This window comes from Cibotium barometz, chromosome 44 (genome assembly GCF_041138505.1).
Source record: "Cibotium barometz isolate CiBa-2024 chromosome 44, ASM4113850v1, whole genome shotgun sequence".
NCBI lineage: Eukaryota > Viridiplantae > Streptophyta > Polypodiopsida > Cyatheales > Cibotiaceae > Cibotium > Cibotium barometz.
This window is the reverse complement of record NC_141089.1, coordinates 27,151,619-27,158,518: the sequence shown is the minus strand read 5'-3', so window position 1 is coordinate 27,158,518 and position 6,900 is coordinate 27,151,619.

Genomic DNA, 6,900 nt, shown 5'->3' with positions numbered 1-6,900 from the left:
CTAAAATGAGACTCAATTCTGTTATGGTACAATAGATGAAGTAAATCCCGGATAAAAATTGTTCTATGGAAAAGAATCAACGGATGTGCCTCTCAATGAGGAAAAAAGTGTTGGTCTCTATGATCCAAGTGCAAGTCTTTTCCTTGATCTGACTATGATACTTATGGGTTCGATCAGATCAGTTCAGTTAGTTAAGGCTCTTGACTACATTAGAGTAAAAATATCGTGGAGGAAGTGCCCGTGCTTTCCAGGTGAGGGTTTTTTCGGGTTCGGTTTTGGAAGAACTGAGGGATTAGTCTCTTGTCCGGATATCCGTGGGTGAGGCCCTGAGTGAGGGACCCTACCCCACGCAAGAAGTGCTACGTCTGCTGCTAGCACCCCTGAATTCGTTGTGCAGAGGGGATAGGGATCTTTCATCCTCCATTGGTAGTTTTTCTTAGATAGCCACTCTTAGATTAGGCACCATAAATTCCATGGACATTACTGCCTCTAGCCCATAAACTAGTTTGAATGGTGTTTGCTCCCTTGAGACTTTGTAAGATGTGTGGAATCCCCATAGGGAAACATTTAGCTTTTGGTCCCAATCATTTTTGTTGGCATTAATGATCTTCTTTAAATTTTTAATCAGAACCCTATTGGTAGATTCCGCTTGGCCATTGCACTATGGGTAATAGATTGTGGACTTCTTGTGATTGATGAGGAACCTTTCCATCAACTGTTTCATTACCTTGTTTATGAAATGTGTACCATGGTGACTGACTATTTCCACCGGCAATCATGCCTAGCAATAATATCCTTGAAGAGGAACTTCACCACCTCTTCTGTAGAATTGCTCTTTATAGCTTTAGCTTCTGGCCATTTGGTGAAATAGTCAGTTGCCATAATAATGTATTCACACCTACTGTCTTTTGTGGGCGGCTTGATTGGTCCAACAAAATCCAATTCCCACTTCATGAATGGAAATAGCGGTAGTCTGGGCGAGATGGGAAATCTATCAGAATCACCAGGTTGACCCATCTGTTTGATAGACATCACATTGCTTTTCTTTGTTGTTAGCATCCTTCATGTGACCGTCGGCCACCATAGGCTTGCTTGCAAAATTTTTTGGGCTGTGATTTCTTTGCCCATGTGTCCTCCAGTTATGCTACAGTGTGCTTCCCTCAATACCGCTTTCTGCTCATGGTCCGGGACACACCTTCGTAGGAATGGTCTATGCCTCTTTGTAGAGCTTCTCGGTAATCATTGTGAAGTTTGTTCTCCTTATGGCAATCCTTTTCTTTCTGTCATCACTAGTGTAACCTTTCCGGAATGTTCCATCTTCTAGAAACTGCATCATATCATAATACCAATTCTCTCCCTCTTCTGCAGCTACTACTCAAAATAGGTTGGTATCTAGGAGTTGGTCATCCACTCCATCTAGAGCCGGCTCTCTAGAATCTAGTATGGTGATAAAGTCCGCCACTACATTTTCTTTTCTAGGCATGTGCTGGATTGTGAACTCAATTTCTTGCAGTAGGAGCATCCAGCTTGCCATCGTCCCCACTAGAAAAGCTTTGTTCACCAGATAAATCAAGGCTTCATGGTCCACGTGGAAAAAAAAAATTGTTTCCTAAGAGGTAGTGTTGGAGCTTGTTCACAACATATATTATTAAGAGAGCTTCCCGCTTTGTTGTACTATAGTTCCTTTCACCCTTGTGAGGGATTTTCTTGCATAATGCGTAGGTTGTATATACCCCTCTTGCTTCTCCTACATCAATGCACTACTCATCACTGCTTTTTCTGAAGCATCTACATATTCATGGAATATTTCCTTCCAGTCTGGGGTGGTCACCAGAACTGCAGTTGACACCATTCTCTTTAGTCATTGGAATGCTTTTTGACACTCCATATTCCATTCAAACTTTGCATCTTTCTTGGTAAGTGCATACGATGGGTTGGCCACATGTGCTAAATATTTTAAAATCTAGCATGCCACTTAACCTTACCAAGGAGCCTCTCTAGTTGCTTGATGTTCTCTGGAGTAGACATTTTGGATATGGCCTTTGCTTTAGCAAGATCTATGGCTGCCCCACTATGTGTCCTAGCAGTGTCCTTGATCTTACTCTGCAAATGCACACTTGGGTGGATTTAGTAAATCTCTTCCACCATTTTTAAGTAGCCGGTGCATTTTTTAGGCCAAACATCATGACTATGGCCATCATGAAGACACCCTATTCAGTGATGAAGGTTGTTATACCCACTGAATCCGTCTAGAAATGAGTACATTTCCTTCCCAGCCACCTCATCCCCAACAAAAACAAAAGTGGAAAGGGATCCGAGGTAGTTGTGGCATTCAACTTACGATAGTCCACACAGATTCTCATCTTCATGTTCTTTTTGGGCACTACCACAATTGGGAATATCCAAGAAGCTTTCTCTACAGGCATAATGAAACCTACTCTTAGTAGTATGTCGATTTGTTCTTTGACTTGTTTGGTGTAGTTAGGTTTCATTCTATACCTCTGTTGTTTGACTGGTATGGCTCCTTCTCTTAAATTGATGTTGTGTTGAAAGAATTTAGGGTCAATACCCTCCATGTTCTCATACGACCAAGCAAAGACATCTTGGTATTCTTTCAGTAAGGACACCAACTCTTGCTTGAATTCTTCTTCCAGTTCCAGACTAATCTTCACTAGCTTTTCTTCTTTTTCATTTCCTAGATTCACCTCTTATAGTCTGTCTCGACTTACTTTTGCAGCATTTCCCTTTTGGTTCTCTTTTTTCTTCTACATGCAATCATGAATCTCTTGCATTTCTTCCTCTTACTCTAGATTTTGGGCCCATTCAACCTCTTATGAGGCTTTCTACTGCATGGTTTTTTTCAATTTTTCTCTCCTTAAGTCCTAAGGTTTTGTGGAATTTTATTCTTTTTTCTTTATTTCCTTTGGCCTGAAATTTTGGGCCAAAAACGCGTTTCGGGCGCGTCTGGACCTCCGTTTTTCAGAAAGCAGGTGATTTCGAGCACTGCGGGTAAGTCATCGATTCTCTGCAGAACTCTGTTTTAAGAACTGCAGGAAGACAGATTGACTGTGCAGACACTATGGGTGCTGCAAAGAGGTCTACAGCTGCCATTGGGTGTATGTATGCACATTGAAGTCACTGTTGGTGACATTTGAGAGTACTACAATACCGCTGTGCAGAAAAACCACAGTGCAGTTTCTGGTAAAATTGTGTGTTTGGCAAGATGTCAAATGATGGGATAACTCAGATTGTGGCTGAGAAGCTTGACAAGAATAACTTCCATGCTTGGAGGTTCAGGTTGACGAATTTCTTGATGGGAAAAGGCTATTTGGGACTACATAGAAGGTGAGCATGAAGAGGCACCGGAGATACCGGATATAAATCCAACTGCTGCTGCAGATATGAAAGAGTTTAAGGATTGGAACCAAGGAGCCAGGAAGGTTATGTATTGGCTATCCATTAGTATACAGGACACCATGATTGGGCACATTCAGGATGCCAAGTCCCCTAAGGAGGCATGGGACACCTTGGTAAAGCTTTATGAAACCAAGGAGCCAGGAAGGTTATGTATTGGCTATCCATTAGTATACAGGACACGCAAGATACAGTTGAAGAATGAACTTCATACTGTGGAGAAAAAGAGCATGTCTGTGAATGACTATGCGCTGAAGATAAAGGGTATTGTGGAATCCCTTGCATCTATTGGTGTGTCGGTAGATGATGATGACAAGGTGGAAGTCTGTCTACGTGGTCTCGGGCCACAATACAAGGCGTTTAAGACGTCTATTCAGACTCAGGAAAACATTCCCAACTTTACAGATTTGGTGTCTATGCTGATTATCGAAGAGAAGAACTTGGGTGAAGACTAACAGTCTTCACAAAGCAAAAACAGTTCAGAGCAACAGGCCTTCTACACGAGTTCAGGAAGAGGACGAGGTAGAGGAGGCCGTGGACGCGGTCAAGGAGGTGGCCGAACAGGTAATCAGAATTATGGCCAGCAGCAGCAGCAGCAACAACAGTCCCAGAATCAACAACAACAACAACACGCAGGTGGAAGAGGCAAATTCAGAGGCAGGGGGAGTTAAAGAGGCCGTGGAAATTGGCAAAGGCAATATAATGATGCATGTGAATGCTATTATTATGGTAAGCCTGGACATGTGCAGGCAGAATGTTATAAGAAGCAGGCTGACATGCAAAATGGGAAAGTGCAGCAAAACAACTATGCAACCTCAAGCAGAAATAATGAGGATAATGAAAGGTTGTTTGTTATGTAGCATGTTGTGAATGCCATGTCTGAAAATGTTGATGCAGCACAAAAAGATAATGTATGGTGTGTGGATTCAGGCGCTTCGAACCACATGACGAGTCATGGGGAGTGGTTCAAGGAGATGAAAAACCCGGAAAGACCAGGTTTTGTGGAAACGGGGGATGACACTGCTCATCCAATTGCCCACGTTGGAGATGTGCCATTGTCTATGCAGGATGGCAAAGTGAAGTACCTTGCAGATGTACTTCATGTACCGAACATAACAAAGAATCTGGTTTCAGTTGGCCAGATGATTGAGCAGGGGTTGCAGGTTCGGTTTAACCCCGATAGTTGTTATGTCGCAGACTTCAAAGACAAGTGCAGGTTGGTTGCAAAAGGCAACAGAGTGGGCAGAATGTTTACGTTGAATGTAGACATGCCTGAAATGAGTGCTGCGATGTTTGCAAATGGTTCAGGAATAGTTGCAGACACAGACATTTGGCATAAAAGAATTGGACATGTAAATGTGCAGAGATTAAAGTCTATGCAGACAAAAGGAATTGTGACAGGGCTGCCAAAATTTAAAGTGGAAGGTATGCAGAAAATATGTGAAGCATGCCAATTTGGAAAGCAAACAAAGCATGTGTTTCCACGTAACAGATATGTGAGCAGAAATGCACTAGATGTTGTGCATTCAGATGTATGGGGTCCTACGAAGACCATATCTATGGGAGGCTGCAGGTATTATGTGACTTTCATTGATGACCACACAAGGAAAGTGTGGGTATATTTCATGAAGGAGAAGAGTGAGGTGTTCACTCACTTTCAAAATTTCAGACACATTTACACCACTGGCATGGTTGGTGAGATCATGGGAGATATGCGGCCAGTGGGATGACAGGCTGTGTGACAGCCATTCTAGAGACTGGTATAATTATAGCGCCAGCTCATTTAGTCGGGTTCACACTATAGAGAACCCGTGTATGTATTGGTTGAGTACCTTTCATATTGTGTGTACTCTTATTCTTGTATATGGTGTGTTAAGTGTTGAGTAGAGAAGAAGAAGATTTTCAGCCTCTCACCTTGTGTGTTCTCTATTAGGGTTTTGTGAGTGTGTGTGTGTGCTTGCAAGAGCTCAAGCTCTCTTCCCCCCTGCATCTTTTCAAAGTCTACTTTTTTTTTTCATTTGGAAATTTTTGACAATTCCCTTAGGAACCACCGTTCCCTTAGGAACGGTGGAACCACCGTTCTATTATCTACCTTTCTTATGTTGAATGGAATGGGCTCCCATTTGAGACCCAAGCCTATTATAGTTTCCTGTGTAATGACATTTACTCTGGATCCACCATCTAATACTACATCATTGATGAGCACATTGTTCACGCTGATTGTGACTTTGGCAAATTCATCGTCTCTGGATGCTGGGGGTTCCTCAGCTTGCATTCTACTGCATTTCGAGGTTTCTTCTTCTTTTGAGTGTTTCAATTCTTTGCTCAATCCTTTAATGCATGCTACTTCAAGATTTTAGTCTTGAATATTGGGCATAAATCAAGCACTTGTCTCAATAGGACCTGTCTCAACAACCTGTCTCAACAGCATTCATACTACATTGGTTTTTTGTAACCAATCAGCATCCTTCTTGCTTTCTTCCAAGCATCTTTCATTGTTGTGCTTTGTGCACATCTTGTGCAGATTTTTGCTTGCTTTTGGAAGATCTATGATGATTTCACATGAGCCATCCTCCTTCTACTTGCCTTGCCTTCTTTCCTTAGTGGTTTGAATCCGCACTTTCTCTTACTGGTCCCAGCCCATAGCTACCGTCTTGTGGGCTTTGGGTAAGTCCAGATTATCCACTGGAGTTATTACTACAACAGATTCATTAGCTTTAGCCCTTGTGACTGCCAGGATGTCTTGAACTTTTGTCTGTATGTTATCCGATTGCATCATGTTGGCACTTTGCGGATTTTATTTGAGTTGCATCAATTATGCCTGTATTTCTTCATCATGATTTTTTTTCATGGAAAATTTTACCTTGGTGCGCCCAAGTTGTTGGTAATAGCAGCATGTGAAGGTGGTAGATCCATTGGCATGTCCTTGGCTTGTTCTTTCTGAGTAACTTTTGTGACCTCTTCTCCCATACCTTCCCATTCATGGGGATCTTCTTTTCGCTCCTTCCATGATGTTCACCATGGGAGCTCTATTTTTCATGTTGTACCTACACTGCTATGTATTATGATTGTACATGTTGCAAATGGTACACAATGGTGGCACTGTGCATTCCTCCTTGAGGTGGCCTTCCTATTAGCATTGAGAGAGCAGAACACAGTTTTGCAAAATTCTGAGATTTTTCTCTTTTTCATCTCTTGCATCAGTTGCTTCACCTGCATCACAGGTTCTCTGAGGCCTATTTTTGCCTTTGCGATTTTCTTCTTTTTGTGTTTCCTTTTCTTCACTACCACTGGAGTGTCTTGCAAGGGTGTTGCTTGAATCATCCTCCTCTATTGTGACACTTTTCTTGGGCTTCCTCTTTTGTCTTCTTTCTTGGCTTCTTTTTTCTACCATTTTAGCCAACTCGACCAGTTCCTCAGACTCCTCTTCAGTTTCGGCCTGCTTTGTGCTAACCAGCTTAAGCCCTTAGACAAACCAATATACAA